The sequence below is a fragment of the Cibotium barometz genome, chromosome 24 (assembly GCF_041138505.1).
Source record: "Cibotium barometz isolate CiBa-2024 chromosome 24, ASM4113850v1, whole genome shotgun sequence".
Classification (NCBI taxonomy): domain Eukaryota; kingdom Viridiplantae; phylum Streptophyta; class Polypodiopsida; order Cyatheales; family Cibotiaceae; genus Cibotium; species Cibotium barometz.
Window position 1 is genome coordinate 37,550,070 of NC_141069.1, and position 23,723 is coordinate 37,573,792.

Below are 23,723 nucleotides of genomic sequence, written 5' to 3' on the forward strand. Positions count from 1 at the left end.
CAACAAAAGGGCATCAAGGGAAGATTCCTCTGTAAGCAGCAAAGCTACTACTAATGGCTCAAGGTGTTGTAAGGATCTTTCTTCCAATGACATAAGCTTCATTATCTAGTAAGCCATTTGTCATGTGCATAAGCAATGCCATGGACCTTCTCAAGGCTAAGTCCAGAAGGGGGCAAACAGATAAAGACCATGAACCAGTAGAAGATAGGTAGAACCAGAATGTGGGAGCTTCACGTGTAGCATCTGAAGTGGACATGGAGCAGGACAAGTGGGATCATGGAGGGAAGCAGACGACTGAAGTGCATAAGGGCTGTCGGTAGATTCCAGCCCAAGTAAACATTACTCAAATGCTTGTGATGAAGAAAATACTTCAATAGTAGGCAACATAACCTAATCACATATATAACCAGAGTCACTAGACATTATCAGGCCAGAAAATTAAAATGAACGATTGAATCAAAGTAGAAAGTAGATGTAAAAGCTAAGTTACCAATGGAGCTAGAGCAGGTGGTTCTCGTATCTTGTGAATCACATACACTCGGGCTTCAGGACCTGTGTGATGAGGGGTGGACTGACCTAGCTTTTAGACTTGATCTGGTGTAATGTCCATGGCTCCAAGCGCAATTGGGTTGTTAATACCTGCTGCAATAGTTATGTTCACCGCAATTGAACAGTGGGTTGTGAATGTGGGTGTGTTTGGTGATGTGCCAAAAAGGGCTGACATAAGCATTTAAGGACATGTATCGATCCATTTTCGAGGATGTCGATGTTTTGACACCACTCATATATTCTTAGCATTGCAAGAAGTTTGCGTATGGCCAATTGTGTTGGGAAGGAACCCTCATCGATGCAAACTTCTTGCGATGCTAAGAATATATGAGTGGTGTCAAAACATCGACCTCGAAAATGGATCAATGCCTATCCTTAAATGCTTTTATCAGCCCTTTGTTGGCACATCACCAAACACACCCACATTCACAACCCACTATTCAATTGTAGTGGACATAACAATTGCAGCATGTATGAAAAACCCAATTGCACCTGGAGCCATGGATAGTACACCAGATAAAGTCCAAAAGCTAGGTCAGTCCACCCCTCATCACACGGGTTGTGAAGCTCGAGCGTATGTAATTCACAAGATACGAGAACTACTTGCTTTAGGTCCATTGGTAACTCAACTTTTACATCTACTCTCTACTTTGATTCAATCATTGGTTTTAATTTTTTGGCATGGTAATGTCTAGTGACTCTGGTTATATTTGTGATTAGGTTTTGTTGCCTGTTGAAGTCTTTTCTACATCACAAGCATTTGAGTAATGGTTACTCATGCGGTTTGGGTTCGCATGCATCACCCCAAGCATCGATTAGCAAAATGTATGTTTGCCTGCGCAAACAATTTTGCTCAATCTCTGTGATTCGCCTGCATTACCTCAAACTTCTCTCGTGTCAGGCATATCAACCTCAAGCAGCAGTGCTCATCATGACAACTTGCATAGCCAATAGTGTTGGGAAGCAGCCCGCATCATTGGCACCATGGCCAATAGTGTTGTTTAATTTTTGGGCATGCCTAGGCAATTATGTAATCTTGTAATATTCTCTTCGACATAAATCAAGAAAAGAGTTTGTCACACACAGAAGCTCTGAGAGTATTCTTTCATCCCTAAACACACCTTGGAACATGCTGATGGAAAAACGAAAGCAGAAGAGAGAGAGAGAACTGAGAATTCAGTATATCATATAGTACAAAAAGGTACATTAGATCTACAGCCCTTGGCTACCTGCAATGAAAAGGTTAAACTACCTAATCTATGCCTAGTTCTATGACTCAGCTAGACAAGGCTAAATGAACTAAATCACTGAGCAACCGTGCCTTAAATAGGCTGTAAATTCATTGATGGACTGGCTAACTGCTGCTAGTTGGCTAGGTCGAGGTCCAAAATCCATGTGATATGCAGCCAACAGGTTTCCTTAGTCTTTCTTATGCTGGCTGACAGCTACTACAACACCTCCTCCATCATAATAATCTCCTGCCAAAACAACAATATATGCTCCAAAATTCTGGTTCTAGTCAATCTTTATCTTGTTACCTCTTCAAAACTATCTCTGAGATATACATGTGCATGTCCCCCTCTGCTAAAATTGATGACAAGATTCCAATATGTATTCTTGGATGACCGTCATCATCCCATTCTCTATTCTCGGAGCCCCCCCTGTCATCCTTCCTTCTCTGGCAACCTTTTCACCGAACACCCAGACTTGTCTCCAAATCCACTCTAGCATTGATGAAGATCTATGAATCTATTCCATCCAGTCCACCTTTCGTTCCTGCCCTGTCCTTGAACACTGTTTCTAGTCTTCTTTCCTGACTATTGAGTTTGGCACTCTCACTCCACTCCTTGGAGGATCATCCTCTCTTGGAACCGTTGCTTGAAAGCCTTTCCTAGTGTGCCCCAAGTGGCACCCAACTCATAGGATTGCCATCCCCTTGGGCTTTGTGGAACACCACCAACCAACCTCCTGGGAATTCTTCCATGTCTTGTGTTCCTTGCCTTGGGCCTTGACCCTGTGCACTTTCCTGTACCTTGGACTTGCGCACCTTCATCTGGGACTGAATTAGTGTTTAGCCTTACTAAGCCTGATGCTAAGACAAAGTTGCCTGATTCCCACACCACCACAAGATCAAGACACAGTCGATGGTTTCATCCATGCACGATGCCAGTAAGGGTGGGTGGGACATGGGCAACAACAATATACTAGAACAAGCCTGAAGCTCTGATACTAATGTCACACGCAGAAGCTCTGGGAGTCTTCTTTCAACCCTAAACACACCCTGGAACATGCTGATGCAAAAATTCAAGAAAAAGAGAGAGAGAGAGAGAGATAGCTGGGAATTCAGTATATCATATAGTACAAAAAGGTACATCAAATCTGTAGCCCTTGGCTTCCTGCAATGAAAAGGTTAAACTACCTAATCTATGCCTAGTTCTATGACTCAGCCAAGACAAGGCTGAATGAACTAAATCGTTGAGCAACAATGCCTTAAATATGCTAGAAATTCATTGATGGGGACTGGACGACTACTGTTGGTCGGCCAAGTCCAAGTCCAAAATCCACGTTATATGTAGCCAACAGGTTTCCTTAGTCTTTCTTATGTTGGGTGACAGCTACACCACCTCCTCCATCAGAATAATCTCCTACCAAAACAATAATATATGCTCCAAAATTCTGGTTCTAGGTAATCTTTATCTTGTTGCCTCTTTAAGACTAGCTCTGAGATATGCATGTGCATGTCTTGCACATGACAAACTTGCTATTTATACTCTTCAAAGTTCCCACTAAGGCCATCAACGCTATCATGTCTGCATCTTAAGTGTTATCTTGAACGGTGGCCATAATCAACCTTCATATCCTCTATTTGTGTACCAAACTTTCTCAAACCATCTCCTCTCTTGACCATGCCTAGTCCTACTAGTTTATATCACCAAGCATCACCTAGGGTAGGTGTTATTAAGAATCTCATGCATAAGCACAATGGCCAAAATGCAATGATCAAAAGATTCTTATAGCTAAGATGGTAGGTCAAGGTCATTGAGGAGGAAGTGAAGGCCCCAAACCAACTCCCTATGTGGCAATTTGTAAAGGATCTAGAATCTCGTAATCTTTTTGTGGATGGATTTGTATTTATGTGTGTTTTATCACACATCAAAGGTTGCATGTAAGTGCATAAAAGTAAATAGATAAAAAGGTGAATTTAATGATGTAAGCAATGAAGAAAGTTTCACATGGGAGGTGGAGATGATTGAGGATTCATATAGGTGGCTTAGATCATGAATCTTGAAGATGGAGGTTTTCTTGGAAGAGTAAGGTTTTCTCGAAGGAGGAAGATGAAGAGTCTATTTGAATCTTGGCTATTTAAAGATCCACAATCTAATATGGAAATGGGTGAGTGAAATTGCAATGAAAACATATCAAAGGATGCATGTATACATACATTAGACCCTTTTATAAAAAGGAGTTTGTATACAATAGGGGTTCCTTTAAAAACAAAAAAGAAGAAGTAAAAAGGGGATTTATATATAGGGCTTGAACGCATGTGATATGAACATCTCTTGAAGATTGACCGCCTCGTGGATATTATATAATAATCTACTAATGCAACTAGATCACAAGATATTTATAATAAAGTTTGATAAAGATGAGCTCATTGACATCATATTTATTGCCTAAAATTTGTTAAAGGTAAATGGTAAGCTCCACTTCAAATTCTTGTGGAAAAAACATGCCATAGTTTAAATTTGACCTTAGATAACTAGTTTATTAAAGTTGATTATTGAGAAATTGATCTTGTAATATTTTTGTGGACAAAGGGAGAGCATGTTTCTTATTTGTGTGTATTTGGCTAAAACTCAAGGGGTTGATTTAGCCAAAGACTATCAATTACATTAGTAGATGTAAGTGAGTAAAAGTAAATGGTGAAAAGGAGAATTCAATCACATAAGTAGATAAAAGTAAATGAGAAAAAGAGAATTCAATCATGTAAGCAATGATGAAGGTTTCACTTGGGATGTGGAGATCATGTATACCTCTGCTACAATGCTAGAAGGCAGTATAAAAAGCTTGGTTGATTTTTAAAGTGCGCGGGAAAAACTTTTGGCAGCACCTTGACAGCTCAAGAGCTATAAATGTTGTTAACAAATCCAGCAATCTCAACCTATCCTAATCAGTATCCTTATATGTAGCTAGAACCAGCCTTCTAAGAAAGTGATCCACATCATCATCCTTCTTTCCTAAAAACTCCACTAAAAGATGACTTGCAAACAACATGACTCAAACTGTTGCAACAAGGCTTGAGCTGACTTTACGAAAACCTCAACCAAAAATCCAATTAGATCCTACCTTATCCCTTCTTTCTGACCACCTACCTTATCCCTTCTTATTCCTACGGACTTTCTAGTAGCTTCTAGTCCTCTAGACTCCCAGATTTGCCTCTAGAATCAACAACCCTCAAATCTCTTGCTCCAAAATGTTGCTAATCATGTCAACATCCCTCTACAGACTGCCTATTGACCCCTGTCTGATTCAACCCTAACTCAGCTGACTTCAAATCTTCCCACTTATGTGTCCTCTGATACAAAAACTCAAAGGAGGGGAGTTAGAGGAGACAGAAGAAGAGGGAAGGACTCAGAGGAGGGGTTAGAGGAAGAGGGGTTAGTGGAGGAGGACTCAAAGGAGGGGTCAACACTCCTTCACTGACTGCCTATACCGACTCCTGTCTGATTCATCCCTAACTCAGCTGACTTCAGACCTTTCCACTTTAGTGTCCTTTAACACTTACAAACCCTCAAACACCTTACATCCCACAATGATTCAGCACTACAATCCCTTATCTAACATTAGTTGACCTCAACTTGACCCTATTTGACATCCTCCAGCTCACAAAATTTTGTCCGACTCTGATAGAGGTGAATGATAGTACCTTTGAGAAGCTTATTGTTGAGGATGATAAGGCCAGTGGATGTAGCTTAAACCTCCTCTTGCTTGGAATCCTTTGGATGGGGATGGAGGTTGGAAAGAAATGCCTTGTTGTGTTTATGATAAAAGCTTGGAAAGTAATGCCTTGAAGAATGTTGAAATGGGTAATAGCTTTGAAAACTTGGGGATGCTTGTCCATAAGACTGAGAATGATTGCTTGAAAAGGAAGAAGGATGCTGGCCTTGGGACCTTGGATATGGTTGAAATCATGAAAAGCTTGATTGTTGGTTCCCTTGAAGCAAAGCCTTGTTGTTGAAAAATTGAGTTGTGTCATAGATAGCTAAAAAGGCTGACTTAGATAGCCGCCTTGACGACGAGGAGAATGGTATGGAGGCAAAGCATTGAGTCACCCACCACTAGATGGAAGACGACGCCGATAAAGGAAACAGTTATATACCATGAAGAGCGAGCGCACTGGTGTTTGTGAAACGGAGAGAGAGAATGCGAACAGACATGAAGGAGCAGACGAAGAGACAGGAGAGGCAGACGCCCAAGACATGGTGCCCACCAGAAGGAAATCCCTATTTATTTTTATTATCGGAACGTACGTGTCGTCGTCTCGAGTCGCACACGTATGCACGAGTTGCAAAAGATCTATCTTCGAACGTAATCTTTAATCTTATTTTTTGATGATATTGGATATTTTATTTTTGATCAGTAACAAAATTATGATCAATTGCTGTTCCACCTCAACAAATGATACAAAGACGGATAATTTGGATAATGGTTTTATTTGGAATATTTAATGAGATCATTTGGTTACATAAACTTATGTGGTCACATGATTAGTATCGGGATGCCTTTCTAATTCCCGATCATTTTCCCGATCATTTTAATGCAAATGAATGGCAATGCATTGTCATAGTAGGAATAAAATTTCCTAGAATTTGGATTAAGGTTTAATAGATATATATATATTTCATATTTAATCATGTATTTTCTAGTTTGTATTTCGTATTGAATGTAGAAATGAATATCTTTCAAATTCATTTAATATGCAATTATGGACATTTGCAATTCAATAAGGGAAGATTGTTGCAAGAGGCAGAAATTTTATTTTTTGAATATTGTCACAAATTTTTTTTTACAATGTATTTCCTATTTCGTCGTGCATGATTTATAACGTGTTATTTGTAATAACATATATGTAGAAACTTTGTTTGGGAACACTCTCTTAATAGGTGCATAATCCCTAAGTATGTTAAAAGCATTGCAAATTGGCTTTTTGCCAAATTTATCATAGTAAAGATCATAAATACTCAAATGAGGGGACCAGTTTGGCACTCAATTGGGGGTGATTGTCCCAATGCTTCTCTCTCTCTCTCTCATATTTGTTTCAAGCTTTCATGTTGTTCTTCGTGTATGTATTGGTAATATATGTTCATGGTTTTTAACAAAATGTAGATCCACACTAGCATTATAGAACCACATGAATTGATAGCATTGAGGACCACTAAACTACTCTCTTGTTTCATATAAAGAAGGAGAAAATACACCACATCCATATTTTTTAATTCTCTTCTTATACTTGCCCTGGCCACCTAACCACACTTAACAACAAGTGACTTTACCACTTAGTGGAGAATATCGAGTCATGGAGATCACTCTCGACTACTTATGATAGCTCTTGTTGTGACGCACTTGTTACTTCCGTATGTACATTGCTTTGATGAGGAGCTAGAGCAGATGGTGGAAAGTTTAACCTCTTACCTCTTTTCTTATGTTGGTTGTTCCTTTGAGTGATATGATGAGTCTTGACCACATATGGCCTTCTTCTCCTAGTGACTATGATGTTATTACCTAAATTATTAGGTTGCTCATACATTGGTGTTCCAACAAAACTTCCTCCCACCTATTTCTATGTTGTCACTAGGGACTTGGAGCTTTATCACCTAAATAATTAGGTTGCTCATGCATTGGCCTTATGGCCTACCTCTCGCACTTATTTGTTGGAAGTTGTCATTGGGGACTTCGAGCTTTAGCTAACTTAGCCTTCTCTACTAGCCTCGACATGGTAGGACTAGCTTCATGATATTTATCTTCCATGAATAATGCTTCTGAGTGCTTCACAAGAGGGAACTTGCAAGGTTAATAACAACACCATCATACAAAGATATTGTTTCCTTGAAATCTTCCCAATTCAGGGTAAGTTCATTCTCTGCAAAGACATTTGGTTAACTCCCTTTCTGTCAAAATTGGTTGGTGAATAAACATATTTTGATTTTGGCTCAATCCCATGCCTCTCATGTACACAAAGTGTAAGTGCTTGCATGCTAAGTAGGGTTTTTGCTGGTTGACCCTCCCAAAAATCTGAACATGAGCATGATGGATGCATTTTGATATGCACATCGAAACTTCTCGCATGAGAACCTTCTCCAAAAGTCTCAATGATGAAAGCCTCATATTTGGAAGATTGAAACACCTACACTTGTGTAACTTGTGCATTAATATCTAGTTCTTTCTTGATCCTTTTTGTAGCTTCTTATGAAATGTTTGTTCTATATCTTGTGCATTAATATCTAGTTCTTTCTTGATCCTTTTTGTAGCTTCTTATGAAATGTTTGTTCTATATCTTGTGCGATGTCCATCTCGAGACATATCATTTTTGAATGTGTTTGTCTCTTCTCTAGGCACTTCTGGTTGACTTGGACTCAATGGAGTTTATTACTACCTTCCCAAGTGCTTACTCTATAAGTTATAGCCTGCAAGCACACCAATGCATTAACCTCCTCAACTGTCAGATTTGTGCCTTCAGCCACACTGGCCATGTAGTAGGCTCATTGTGTAGGGGATGGTAAATTTCCTTTTCCACAACCCATGTATGCATGATGTCATTGTTGCAAAACCACATCATTTGACTAGTCTTCCCAGTAGCATGTGACCTTGTTGAAAAAAATGATGGTGTAGGTACTCCTTTTGCACATCCTACAATCATGCAACCACACTTACTACTACCTATATAACTCAAACACTTTACTCTACTACTCTTTGGAGTTCTCCTAATTGTCTAAAATGTTTTGTGTAGGTACTCCTTTTGCACATCCTACAATCATGCAACCACACTTACTACTACCTATATAACTCAAACACTTTACTCTACTACTCTTTGGAGTTCTCCTAATTGTCTAAAATGTTTTGTGTATGATTTTGTCACTTGATTCATTTCTTGTGTGCACATCTTTATCCATGCATTGTATTTTCTTGCGATGTACAATAGAATTCCTATATCTCACGTGCATGTTGTACTCAGGGCTATGACTAGCATCATCATCCACATCAATTACATTACATTTTTGTCTCTTGTGTCAGGCTGATTTCAGATCAGCTGCCAAAGGAGTTGGGGCCTTGTACATGGGTGTACCTGAAGTGGTACTCTTTACTATCCTAACAACTTGTGCTGGGCTTGGAGTATGCACATTTGCCCTCTCAATTAGCTTTTCACGACTTGGACCTACTCCGATATGCTTGCCCGATCATGTATGAATTTTTCTTTGCACTCTGTGATAAAGCATTAGCCATGTTTAATACACATGCATTGTGGAGTGTTATTTTTTATTTGAAACCCTCCTCGGCTAACCAGCTTCCATGTTTAGACTTTGACAAGTTTATTCATGGTGTACATGACTGATCACTGCTCTTCTCCACCTCTGCAATAGTTAGAGACATATTAGAAACATCATTAAAGATACAATTTTTTAAGATAATGGTTCTTATACATACCAAAATCATTACATGGCCCCAATGTGCGATGCCCACTTCCCACCAACTCTGCCAAAGATCCATGGTAGGTATATCTCAATCTCTTACATTTCCACACACCACCATTATCGAATAAGTCACCCTTGAGCTAGTGCAACCTTTTTTGTTGACTCAGTCTGCCACTTCCCGCACATTCTCTTACGCATGCCTTGGAAGGTCTTTATAATATACTTTGTGGTATATATATTTAGGCTTTGTGTGCCTAGTGGAATAAACATGAGCATTTCCCGACCTTTCATTTCTTGTCTTCATTTTAGACTTCTCTAATGACATTCCAATTTTCTTGGGCTTTATTTACCATGAAACCAAAGAGGTCTCCCTTTTCAAATCCATGTGTCACCATGACATTATTTATGCACTCCCAAAACAATTTTTGGGAAGTCTTGCCTCCTCTTTCATCTAGCTAGTTGCAATAGTTAGAAGCTCCTGTAGGCTGCAACTAAAAGTCAATATGCTAAAAGAGATAATAACAAAGAACTATCTTCTTCAAAAGCCATTATTACTAACGACAAGCCATTGTTACTACATTGGATCATAAATGTGACAAGCCATTAATACTCAATCCATGATGCATTTAGTGTGGTCAAATTGGATCTAAGATCTTCTTAGATTACCATCCCCTGAACGCCTCATCCTATTGACGAGTTTAACACTTGAGGCTGGTCCTTTAGTAGACATATTGAAAACAAAACAACATTTAGTTTCATTGCCTTAACCTAGAAATTGGCTTCCATGGAAGAAGTCATAATTGCAATCTCTCTTCAAACATAGCAAGTCATCATAGCCAAATGATGACTTAGGTGGTCCTTGGTGTGTGTGAGCTACTGACCTTCGAAACTTACTTTGTATTTATGGCCTTAATAAATGCTTCTCTAATTTAACTCACCACTTGTTCTCAACTGGTGGGCCAAGCTCTTCCAGCACATTATTGAATTCTTTATTTCCAATCTCATGTTCTTTATCTCCTTCTCGGACTAATGTAGTTAGCACCAACTCCTTAGCAACACACATCTGCACCTTCCTTGGACTAGCACCTGCATCAACTTTAATTTCTCTTTGAACCATTACTTTAGTCTTATCAAGCAATGCCTTTGATGTTCCGACTTGGACACCATGTGAATGAATTTTGGTGTGTGTATTAGAAGTCGTGCTAGTCTATCATCACTAGTAGGCATGACATAGTACACATAACACGCACAAGATGCCTTGCAAGTAGCTGGCTTTTTGCAATAGTGACAATTGAGCTTTCCATCGTTAATGGCTAGGACACATACTGTACAAGTTTTCTTTATGCACCCTTTGAAACTAATATCATTAGGGAAGCCCTTGTTCAAATACTGGTAAGGGCATGTCGTGTGTAAACAATGCATTTCATTAATGCAATGGCTTATCCTACACACCCCTGGAAAGTTGACATTCAATGTAGCTAAGTTGCCTTTGTCCACATGTGACATTCAATGTAGCTGCCTTTGTCCACATGTGACCATCATACTCATGATCGCTCCATAATCCATGGTGGTAGGAAACTCAAATATTACATCCCCATCATAGAATCTAGGAAGCTCATTCACTTAAAACACCTATGGTATATGTCTCACTAGCTTTTTCAAAGTGTTCTCCTTCCTCATGTTCAACAAGAACTCTATAGTGCTTTTTGGTTTCAAGGGTGAAAGTACTTCATGGTTGGGTAATTGGGTGTATAGAGGCACTGCATCTAATACAGATATCTTCTGAAGTAGTAGACTATCATCAGAATTTGTTGAACTTTCAATATTCACATAATTAGAGATACCAATTGATGTATTGGATTTTGAGCTTACACATACCTCATATGTAAAAGATATGAGGTCATAACAAGGAGGTAGAGGTCCTTACCATCTATATCTTATAGTGGAACAAGGGCAACACGTGTCTCTTTATCTGTTGTGATTGTGATCGCCTCTAAACCCTTGAACTGTGATGGTCAATATTTTTGAATAAGAAAATCCTTGGTCACAAAGCCTTTGCCATTGCTCAAAGGCACCCTCATATCACTTGTTTCATTATTGGGAAAAATAAGCTTGGCCTCCATAATAGAGATAAAGAGAGAAATGTGTGTGTGTGTGTGTTTGTGTGTATGCGTGTGTGTGATGTTGAAATGTGCAATGTAAAATGAATGGGTTATTTGGTTGAGTGTGTGAATGCACCCTAGAGGTACAAGATATTGTGGTAAGATAAGAATGCCACATGTATGGTGTGTGAGTGTTGACCAAAAGAAGTGAAAAAGGAGTTGCCACATGGATGATGATGTGTAAAGTGAGATAAGTCTAGAAAGCCTATATCATTGTATGGTTCACTTGAGATAGTACAATAGAACTTGTGTTGAGTGTGTAATCTCTCTCTCTCTCTCTCTTATTGGAGTTCTTAGTGTGGTTTAATCCACCCTAATTATATTGCTTAATCATTGTCTATCACCATGATCAATCCCATTTTAGGATTGTTAACATGGTATCAGAGCTTGGGTGGGCTCTTGGTCATGGTGAATATTTATGTATAGATTTCTTGGTTATGTGTTTATTTGATTAAGCATTATTTTTAATTTATTATGGAAAAAATTAGCACACTCATTGTCAGTAGTATTGCATTTAAAGAGATTATGCCCATGGAGATTTGGATTTTCTGCTGTTACCCAAAGAAACTGAAAATGTAGATTTCAGCAAGTATGAAGGCTATGCAGTCTTCATTGTCATCAAGGAAAAGTTGCCAAGGAGATTTGTGAAGGTATTTTGGTGATTTTATTTCTAATTTGGTGTTTGATCATGAAAGAATGTTCATGTTTGTGAAGGGTTTCTATGTATGGGATTTGTGTATCCCATGAATCTTGTGTGGAGGTGTGTGCTTGTCAAATGGTGGCAAGCAAAATGATAACTCAAGGGGGAGTTCATGTGTGTGCATCAAGAAGACGATGTGTGGTGAAATGCTCATAGAAGATGGGCATGTTTGGGTGGAAGCCATGAGAGCTTTCACACATATTTGGCACCTCAATGGTTTCTTGTGAGAAACCTAGGAAGAGCACCCTTTGAAGATGCCTTTTTTTTCATGCAAAGAAAGCATGCAAGGTTATGGAGCTTATTTGGAAGCTCATGGAAGTCATGATAATGGCTATGTTAAACCTCAAGAGGGAAGTTAAATGGATGAGGCAAAGAGAGGAGCTCGCTTGGGAGCTCATTATAGCCATGTGTAGTGGCCATGGAAACCAAGATAGGTGTCATTGCAAAGGAACAACAAGATAGAGAATTGGAGCAACAACAAAAGCTACAAGAGAACTACAAGTTGGTAAGTGCAACTGGCCCTGGACATTTACACCTGCATCTCTAGTTTGTACCAATGGAAGCGAAAGCTAGTAGTAGCAGGCAGCGAGAGCACTAAAGGCCTATACAAGGCAAACAGGAGGAAGAGAAGCAAAGGACGAATCTAGCAAGAAAAAGGGTGTTGAAAATGGCCGCCTCCATTGCATCCACCTCTGCAGCTCTTTCCTTCGCTAACTTGGTTGTTGCCCGTTCATCTTCGCTTGCGGGCTCTACCTTGAATTTGGTGAGACCCTCTGCTACTACTAAACCCAACATAACCTTGGCTTGCCGCGCATAGAAATCCATGGAGGGTAGAGACGCCGCTATTGCCCTAGCAGTCTCTCGCCGCATTGCCATCTCCCTTGCTATCGTTGCCGTCTCAGCTCCTATCTCTCCAGCCAAGACAGCCGACGGGGAAGCAACAAACATCTTTGGAGATGCCAAGAAAGACACAGGGTTCGTGACCTTCTCCAGCGATGGACTCAAGGTGAACATTCCGTCCAAGTGGAGATCCGTATGGTGAGCGGAAGAGAATCTAGATGGCAGAGAAGCAGATAAGCAAAGGATATGTGTGCTACATAGTAGCCAAATGAGCAACATGTCATGGTAATAAGAGGTGGAGCAGAGAAGAATCTTGAGAGGAGCCTAGCTGAGCAAAGGAGCGGTAGAAGCCGCCATCGCTAGCAGCAGTGAAAGTGAAAGGTTCACATGTTTTTAATTTTAAAAAAACATGGATAAGATAAAAGATAAGGTTCAAACCTAAGGCTAAAAATTTCCCTCATTAAGCCCCCATTCACACACATGGGCCCCCGGATGTAGACAAAAGCAAAAAAATAAGTCATGCATACAAAGGTTTAATTCGGCTTGAAATATTGGACGGTATTTTGTCTTTGGGGGGCAAGAGCGGTGGATGTTGATTTTTTTTTTGAGACGGGTTCCCTACCCTTGCATAGCGCATAAAAAGGTTTGTAAAATCATCTCACCAAGATTTATGAGGGTAACCGTACTCGAGCCTATGTGCTCAAAACGAGAATATTTTGTAATCACGCACATTGGTACGAGGGTTGTCCTACCCGAGCTCACTTAGAAGCTCGAAATGGTTGTCGCGTGATGTGTGCATGAGCGATGCACGTGTGAGGTGCATGGGCATGGGTTGGTTCCCACCCGAACTTCTATGTTCAAATAGGACTCAGTGGTTCTGCTGTGAGAGAGTTAGCTCAAAATGGATTTCGTGTCTAGATTGGCTAGGCACATGCACACACACTTGTTGAACACTCCAATTTGCATTGAGGGGGAGTGTCGAGATTGGCAATGAAAAATTGATGGGGTAAGTGAGTTGATCAAATTGATTGGAGAGATTATATGCACACACCCAAGTTTACATTTAAGAGGGGTACTGAAATGTGTCATGTAAAATGAATAGGTTATTTGGTTGAGTGTGTGAACGCACCCTAGAGGTTCAAGATATTGTGGTAAGATAAGAATGCCACATGTATGGTGTGTGAGTGTTGACCAAAAGAAGTGGAAAAGGAGTTGCCACATGGATGATGATGTGTAAAGTGGGATAAGGCTAGAAAGTCTATATCATTGTATGGTTCACTTGAGATACTGCAATAGAACTTGTGTTGAGTGTGCAATTTCTCTCTCTCTTATTGAGTTCTTAGTGTGGTTTAATCCACCCTAATTATGTTACTTAATCATTGTCTATCACCATGGTCAATCCCATTTTAGGATTATTAACATGTGTATGTGTGTGTGTGTGTGTGTGTGTGTGTGTGTGTGTGAGAGAGAGAGAGAGAGAGAGAGAGAGAGAATCACTTGTTAGGAGGTCTTAAATGAACGATTACCAAATATCATTTATGTTACCATTTGTATTAGGGTTAGGGTTAGTGTTTATTAAAAATTTAAAATTTAAAATTTTTATTTTTACCAAAAATATTTTCTTTTTTATTATTCTTTTAATTTTTCTTTGCAATGTTCTTGTGATTAATCATTTTATGATCATGTCATTCATTCTCTCTGTCAAACTCTCTCTCTCTCTCTCTCTCACACACACACACACACAACTCACCTCTCTCTCTCGCTCTCTCTTAATATCTCAAACACACACACACACACACACACACACACACACTTGAGCACTTGCCTTAGATATTCTTTTAGAGGCTTGACGAGCTCTTTGATCTTTTCTTCTCTCTCTACCACTACCTTAGCTTGTTGAGATTTTGTCTAGAAAAAATAGAGATCCTTACTTTATCTTAGCCAACATTTTGTGGCCAAGTATTGGCCAAAAGTGTGAACAAAATCAGGCCAATATTCCACTAAACATGGGAGTGTTGTTGCCGTTGATATGGAGCTACGAGATGCCTCCTTATGTGCAATTTTGGATAGCATATGGTTGCCCACTCTATCACAAATTTTATACAAATATCACTCATTTTGTGGTATGAATATTTGTAATAAGTGGTACATGAAATATCATCATGTTGTGGTATAATTCTTGGATGCTTTGGTTATGTTCATAATCCAAAGGATAAAAGGACTAAGTTGCATCCACGAGCAGTGAAGTGTGTTTGCATTACATGTTTGTGCATGAATCTAAAGGATATAAATGCATTGATCCTTTAAAAGAGGGTTGTATGTTTCTCATAATGTGATATTTGATGAGTAAAATGTTTTTTATGTCCCAACTTACACTTACAAGGAACATATTGTTGCCATATATATAGGCAGTGATGTGTGTGAACACACTTAGGACCATCGGGGTACTTTTTTCCTCTTTAGGAGGTTTTTTTTCCCGGCTTGTATATATGCCCATCATTCTAGGGCTAACTTATCTTTTGTACATTGACACAATCTAATACTTTGTATTGTGTGCATTCTTGCTGCTTCTTCTCCAAGCTTTGTGTGCTTTCTTGCAACCCTAATTCCAACAATTGGTATCAGAGCAGGCATCGGCTCCCAAGGCTATGCCGCCGGCACCCTCCGACTCACGTTCTCCGATTGAGGTGAGCTTTCACGATCGCTTGCAGGTATCTATACTCTGCAAATAAGCCTGTAGGATTTGCGTTCTCATAAATCGCATCTGAGGTCGTTTCGGGCTCCGTTTTTGCATTGCAAGTTCTGCACAGGTGTTTTCGTCATTTTCTGCAAAAATTTTAACAGTGCAGTTTTCTGCAAAACAGGCATACGTATTCTATTGTGGACCGTGCTACATAGCACGAGTTGTTTTCTGTTCAGTCTTTGCTTCATTACCGGCAGCTTTTGCATCAGTTTCAGTCACTAGCCATGGCTGATAACAGCAATGATGTATTTCGCGTGTTGTCTGCTGAAGACAAACTGGATGGAGACGACAACTACCCACTTTGGGCATACATGATGCAGCATGTTTTGGTTGCAAAAGGAGTATGGAACATTGTATAGGGTATGGATGTACGTCCAAGTTCTGTGGATATAGGATCTATTGAGGATGTTGCAGGTTCTAGCAGCTCTACTGTTGCTGCTGTTCTACCCACTGCTGAACAAGCTCGTTGCGATGGTAAAGATGCGCAGGCTCATGCCTTGATTGCACTTTCTATCAAACGTAACATCACCCCACATATTCGTTCAGCTAAAACAACAAAACAGGCTTGGGATATTCTATCTGGTTTGTATGCAGGTCGTAATGAGGCAAAAATCTCTTACCTGCGTAAAGAGCTAGAATTGAAGATTATGCAGGAAGATGATGACATGAATGTTTTTCTTGCTGAGATTAAAGATCTCAAAGAACAGTTGATTTCTGCAGGTGAGATTATTCCAGATTATTCTCTTGTGCAGACTGTTCTTGATGCTTTACCTAAGACATATCAGACTTTTGCTTCCACGTGGAGACTTCTTACTGAGGACAGACCTGATGCTGTCAAGTATGATACTTTAGTCAACAAGCTCTTGCAAGAAGCGCAGTCCAGATAAAACAGGGCCAGGCAGCGTGCAGTTGATCAAGCATTTATTGCTGCCCAGCAGCAGAGAAGAAGTGGTAAGGCAGCCCCTTCCACTGTTTCTTCTCCTATTAATAGGTCTGCAACTTCTTCTCCTTCCATAGGTAGCAACAATAAGTCTGAGAAGGCTCTTGATAAAAGCAAGAAAAAGATCAGGTGCAACTATTGTAAGGCAAATGATCATGTCATTAAGAATTGTCCTAAGCTAAAGGCTAAAGAGGCAAAGAAGAAAGAGTCAAATGCAGCCACAATAGCGGATGCTTCTACAAATGCAGATTCTGCAACTGTTGTGCAGGATATAGAATGGGCGTTTAGCGTGTATTGCCAGTATGACCCATCTATACATGATGCATGTTTGGCAGTTGACTCTAATGTATGGTATTTTGACAGTGTTGCTACAAAGCACATTACCTCACATCATGATATGTTCACTTGTCTTGAGGCTGTCTCTAATGGGAATACTGTCACATGTGCCAATAATGCTTCTTACCCAGTGAAGGGCGTTGGTAAAATTATGCTTACTGCTGCAAATGGCAGCGCTTTCACACTTTCAGATGCTTTGTATGTGCCAGGGATAAAGAAGAATCTATTGTCTGTCTCTGCGCTTGCTAGACTTGGATTTGTAGTCAAATTTGTGGATGACAGATGTACTGTTCATGATTTGACTTCTGGTGATACGATTATTGCATCTGGCACCTTGTTTTGTGGGCTGTATAGGCTCAATTCTTATGACAAGTGTGTGGAAGATTCAGCAAATGCAGTTTCTGATGAAAAGGTAGTTTCAGATGCAAAACTATGGCATGCTCATTTTGGTCATCTGAACTTTGCTAATTTGCTGCGTTTGCAGAAATTTGATATGGTTGCTTCATTGCCCCCTCTTGAGGCACCATTGAAACATGTTTGTGAAGGCTGTATTTTGGGCAAAATGCAGCGTTCTACGTTTCCAAAGGATGGTTCTGTGCGGGCCACTCGCAAATTGCAACTTGTACATAGTGATGTATGTGGGCCTATGCAAACTCTGTCATTTGGTAAACACTTGTACTTCGTGACTTTCATTGATGATTACTCAAGGCATGCATGGGTATATCCACTGAAGGCAAAGTCCGAAGTGTTTTTGTGCTTCAAACAGTTTTTTCTTATGGTTGAAAATGTATCCAATTGTGCTATGGGCACCCTCCGTTCTGATCGAGGGGGGGAGCACTTGTCTAAAGAGTTTGATGCATTTTTGGCTAGTCGTGGGATACAACACCAATGTACAGTGCCGTATACCCCTCAGCAAAATGGTGTTGCTGAGAGGAAAAACAGGTCACTTATGGAGATGGCACGATGTATGGTCAAGAGCCAAGCTTTGCCACATGCGTTTTAGCTTGAGGCTGTCATGTGTGCTGCATATGTACTCAATAGGTGTCCCACTAAGGCCTTGCAGTCTATTACTCCATACGAAGCTTAGCATGGCAGGAAGCCTTCTATTGGTCACTTGCGTGTCTTTGGTTGCTTGGCCTATGCTTTAGTGTCTTTGGTTGCTTGGCCTATGCTTTAGTGCCTGTGCAACAATGCAAGAAATTGGATGATAAGGCTATCAAATGCATTTTTGTTGGTTACAGTGCTGAGAGCAAAGGTTACAGATTGTATCATCTGCAGTCAAAACGTATCTTGATTATTCGACATGTTGTTTTTGTGGAAGATGCTATGCAGTCTTTGTTATCATGTACCAAAGAGACAGGTGTGAGCTCACGGGATGTATTTGATACATTGTTGCCTCTATTTATAGGTGGAAATTCAAATGTAAGTCCTAAATGAGGCAAATATTCAGCCTATGCAGATTTCAAACGACATCATAGATCAGCCTATTTCTAATGCAGATTTACAGGATGTAGCAGGCTAGAGGTATGCCTAAATGGCTGGTGCAAACCTTGTGTGATAGTAAAATTGATGCACCTATATCTAGTCGTACTCGTTCAGGTTTTTAGCATGCCTCTTATGCATCAGATTGTTATGCTTTGGCTGTTTCTAGTATGTGTGAAGAGGAAGAACCTCTTTCATTTGATGAGACACAAAAATCAAAAAATTGGTTAGCTGCAACGCAAAGTGAATATGATGCTATAATGAAGAATGGTACATGGTCTTTGTGTGATTTGCCTATTGGTAAAAAGGCCATTGGATGTAAGTGGGTTTTTAAGTTGAAACGAAAGCCAGATGGCAGTGTTGATCGCTATAAGGCTAGACTTGTTGCAAAGGGTTATGCTCAAGAAAAGGGCATTGATTTTGATGCGACCTTTGCTCCCACTTGTCGTATGACTACCATTCGTAGCATTTGTGCATTGGCAGCTCATAATGGTTGGAATGTATATCAGCTGGACATAAAGACTGCGTTCTTGAATGGAGATTTGCATGAGGAGGTGTATGTATCGCAACCTCGTGGTTTTGTTCAAAGAGGACAGGAAAACAAAGTGTGCAGGTTGAAAAAGGCTTTATATGGTTTAAAGCAAGCTCCACGAGCTTTGGTATGAAAAGATACATGCATATTTGACTGCACATGGGTTTCAGAATAGTCCAACAGAAAGCACTTTGTATGTTAAATGTGTGGATGGTGTACATCTAATCATTGCTCTCTATGTCGATGACATGCTGCTCACAGGACCAAATGAGAGTCATATTGTTGATTTTAAGGCTGATTTGAATGCCTCTTTTGAGATGTCAGATTTAGGGCATTTGCATCATTATTTGGGGATACAATTTAAGCAGTGTGATGGAGGTATTGCTTTGTGTCAGACAAAGTATATTGAGACATTGTTGCGGAGATTTGGCCTTGAAGACTACAAGCCTATTGCTACTCCAATGGAGACAGGTTTGAAGTTGAGTCTTCATGATGCTGGAGATCACTTTGATATCACACTCTATCAGACAGCTGTTGGTTGCCTCATTTATGTATGCATTACGAGGCCGGACATTCAGTTTGCAGTCTCATAGGTGAGCAGGTTTATGCATAGCCCAGGGTCTCAGCATTGGAAGGCAGTTAAACGCATCTTTCGCTACTTAAGCATTAGGAAATTTTTGAGCTCATTTTGGGGCCTTGTAAGAAAGTTTGACCGGAATATTCCCTCCAAAAAGGGGCACTGGATAAAATTTTTTGCAAAAATTTTATCCAGTGCCCCTTTTTGGAGGGAATATTCCGGTCAAACTTTCTTACAGGGCCCCAAAACGAGCTCAAAAATTTCCCTGCAAAAATTTTATCCAGTGCCCCTTTTTGGAGGGAATATTCCGGTCAAACTTTCTTACAGGGCCCCAAAACGAGCTCAAAAATTTCCTAATGTGGCACCATACATCTTGGGTTGTTTTATCCCAAGAGGGGATCGTTGCCGCCAGATTTACATGCTTTTTCGGACTCAGATTGGGCTGGTTACTATGACACAAGAGTGTCCACAAGTGGTTTTTGTTTCATGCTCGGTAGCTCATGCATATCTTGGTTGAGCAAGAAGCAACCTACTGTGGCCACTTCTAGTTGTGAAGCTGAGTACAGGGTAGCTTTCACAGCTACGGTTGAGTGTGTGTGGCTCAGACGGCTTATGGCTGACTTGGGTGTTGGGGATAGGAGTCTGCCACCTCCATCTTCACTGACAGTTAGAGCGCATTGGCAGTTGCGAGAAACCCAGTTTTTCATGCTCGCACAAAGCACATTGAGGTGCATTATCACTATGTCAGGGAGAGACTCTCAGCAGGAGAGCAGCTTGGCCTATGTGCCAACACAGGACAACCTCGCCGATCTTTTCACAAAGGCGCTTCCTCGTGAGAACTTCGAAGATTTTCGCAAAGCTTTGGGCTTGCTCCCCTTTGTGGATTGATCTACTTCGGGCATGGCACTCCCCTATACATGAGTGCCAGCTCTCATTCACACCATCACTCCCAGGGGGGATTTGTTGCCATATATATATAGGCAGTGATGTGTGTGAACACACTTAGGACCGCCGGGGCACTTTTTCCCTCTTTAGGAGGTTTTTTCCCCCGGCTTGTATATACGCCCATCATTCTAGGGCTAACTTATCTTTTGTACATTGACACAATCTAATACTTTGTGTTGTGTGCATTCTTGCTGCTTCTTCTCCAAGCTTTGTGTGCTTTCCTGCAACCCTAATTCCAACACATATTTTAGAGAAATTTGCTGATGTTTTCTCTTATTTTAGGGCAAAAAGACAAGAAATGGAAACTCAAGTGGTGTATCCATGGACGAGCACTAAATTTGATAGGAAAAAGGCTACAAGGATAGTAGTAAGAGAAAAACAACTAAGGAAATGGATGAAGAGAAGGTATTGTGAAAGCATAATGGATGTGAGTGCAAAAAAGACCATAATCAAACCTAGGAGGGGCTTCAATTGCAGAGCTACCATGGAGATGCTGCAGTGGAGATGGCTACTTGCTTTATCACAAATTTGATAGAAATATCACTCATTTGCGGTATGATTCTTTGCAACAAGTGGTACACCAAATATCATCATGTTGTGGTATAATTCTTGGATGCTTTGGTTATGTTCATAATCCAAAGGATAAAAGGACTAAGTTGCATCCACAAGCAATGAAGTGTGTTTGCACTACATGTTTGCATGAATCTAAAGGATATAAATTGATGCTTTAAAAAAGGGTTGTATATTCCTCATAATGTGATATTTGATGAGTAAAATATTTTTTATGTCCCAAATAACACTCACAAGGAACATATTTTAGAGAACTTTGCTAGTGTTTTCTCTTATTTTAGGGAAAAAAACACAAGAAATGGAAGCTCAAGTAGTGTCTCCATGGACAAGCACTAAAATTGATAGAAATGGAGTCTTGTTCATGATGTAAACTGCTGTAGAAACAGCCTCAGACCAATAGCTATGCGGCATATTCTTCTCTCCCATCAATGCTCGCGCAATCTCAGCAATGTGCCTGTTTTTCTGCTCAGCAACTCCATTTTGTTACGGAGTGTATCTGTATGTAAACTGTCTCTAAATATTATTCTTCTTAAAAAATTTACAGAACTCATTGGAGAAGTACTCTCCCCCTCCATTTGACCTTAGGCACTTTACATATTTCCCTGTTTTCTTTTCAACCATAACTCTGAAATTTTGCTCACATTTCTATCACGTGGAAATACATGCTTTGTTTGCTTTCCAAATTGGCATGCTTCACATATTTTCTGCATACCTTCAACTTTAAACTTTGGCAGCCCTGTCACAATTTCTTTAGTCTGCATAGACTTCATTCTTTGCACATTCACATGTCCAATTCTTTTATGCCAAATGTCAGTGTCTGCAACAATTCCTGAACCATTTGCAAACATCGCAGCACTCACTTTAGGCATGTTTACATTCAATGTAAACATTCTGCCTGCCTTGTTGCCTTTTGCAACCAACTTGCACTTGTCTTTAAAGTCTTCAACATAACAACCATCAAGGTTAAACCAAACTTGCAAACCCTACTCAATCATCTGGCCAACTGAAACCAGATTCTTTGTTATGTTTGGAACATGAAGAACATCTGCAAGGTACCATCCTGCATAGACAATGGCACATCTCCAACATGGGTAATTGGATGAGCAGTGTCATCCCCTATTTCCACAAAACGTGGTCTTTCAAAGTTTTTCATCTCCTTGAACCACTCCCCATGACTTATCATGTGGTTCGAAGCACCTGAATCAACGTACCATACATCATCTTTATGTGCTGCTTCAACATTTTCAGACATGGCATTAACGACATGCTACATAACAAACAACCTTTCATTATCCTCATTGTTTCTGCTTGAGGATGCATAGTTGTTTTGCTGCAATTTCCCATTTTGCATGTCAGCCTGCTTCTTATAACAATCTGCCTCTCCTGCACATGTCCAGGCTTACCACACAATAAAAGCATCCACGTGCACCTTTTCATCATCATCTACTGAAACATTGATAGATGCAAGGGATTCCACAATACCCTTGATCTTCAATGCATAGTCATTCACATACATACTCTTTTTCTCCATAGTATGAAGTTCATTCTTCAACTGTATCTTTCGTGCCTTGGTATTCATTTCATAGAGTTTTACCAAGGTGTCCCACGCCTCCTTGGGGGACTTTTTGGCATCCTGTATGTGCCCAATCATGGTGTCTTATATACTGATAGAGAGCCAATACATAACTTTTCTGGCTCCTTATTAGTTCCAATCCTTGAACTCTTACACATCTGCAGAGCAGTCGGATTGATCTCCGGTGCCTCTTCATGCTCACCTTCTATGTAGTCCCAGTAACCCTTTCCCATTAGGAAATTTGTCAACCTAAACCTTCAAGCATGGAAGTTGTTCTTATCAAGCTTCTCAGCAACAATCTGGTTTATGCCATCATTTGACATCTTGCCAGACACACAAATTTACCAGAACAGCACTCTGGTTTGTCCTACACAAACTGCTGTATTTTCTGCGGTACTGTACTACACTCAAATGTCACAACCAGTGACCTCAATGTGCATACATACACCCAATGGCAACTGTTGACCTCCTTGCAACACACACAACGTCTACACAACCAATCTATCTTCCTTTAGTTCTTAAAACAGAGTTTTGCATAGAATCGATGACTTACCCGTAGTGCTCGAAATCGCCTGCTTTCTGAAAACCGGAGGTCCTAACGCGCCTGAAACGCATTTTCGGCCTGAAAAATATTGTCCATGTCCAATAGGACAGTATAGTTCCCCTATAGCTTTACTCCCGCGAAGAAAGATCCTCAATCAGAGATCGTTTTTGCCGGTGCCTCCCATAGAGCTCACGACAAGGGTGTAGTCGCCAACACAAATAGGGAAGAGTAGATGAAGCTCTTACCCTCGTACCGCTTCCTGTGCTTCTCTTGCTTGCAGCTCAGCCCCCCTTAGCATGAATCCACTTCTATGTTTCTTTGAGCTTTTCATCAAACATATTCAATTGTTGCCACCAAAATCCATTTTTCCATCTCGCGTTCTTAGGGTTATGTTCTTGGGGGGCTTCCCTCTGGGAAAACTCTCAGAAACAATGAACTCTCCCATCGATGGCACATAACCATGCCTATTGAAGCTCTCTTCAAGTTCCAAAAGATGGTCGTTTGCAATTCAAATGGCTAGATTTGCACAGAGCCTATTCA

At 40.3% G+C, this 23,723-nt stretch overlaps 1 long non-coding RNA gene across 1 annotated transcript in view; it reads left to right on the plus strand.

The window, feature by feature from the left end:
* The window catches only part of LOC147625257 (uncharacterized), a 176,108-nt gene extending 154,700 nt beyond the window's left edge, over nt 1-21,408 (plus strand). The window contains exon 2 of the long non-coding RNA XR_015268950.1: nt 20,779-21,408. This is a non-coding gene — a long non-coding RNA (uncharacterized LOC147625257). The remainder of the gene's footprint in view (nt 1-20,778) is intronic.
* The last annotated feature ends 2,315 nt before the right edge of the window (nt 21,409-23,723 follow it).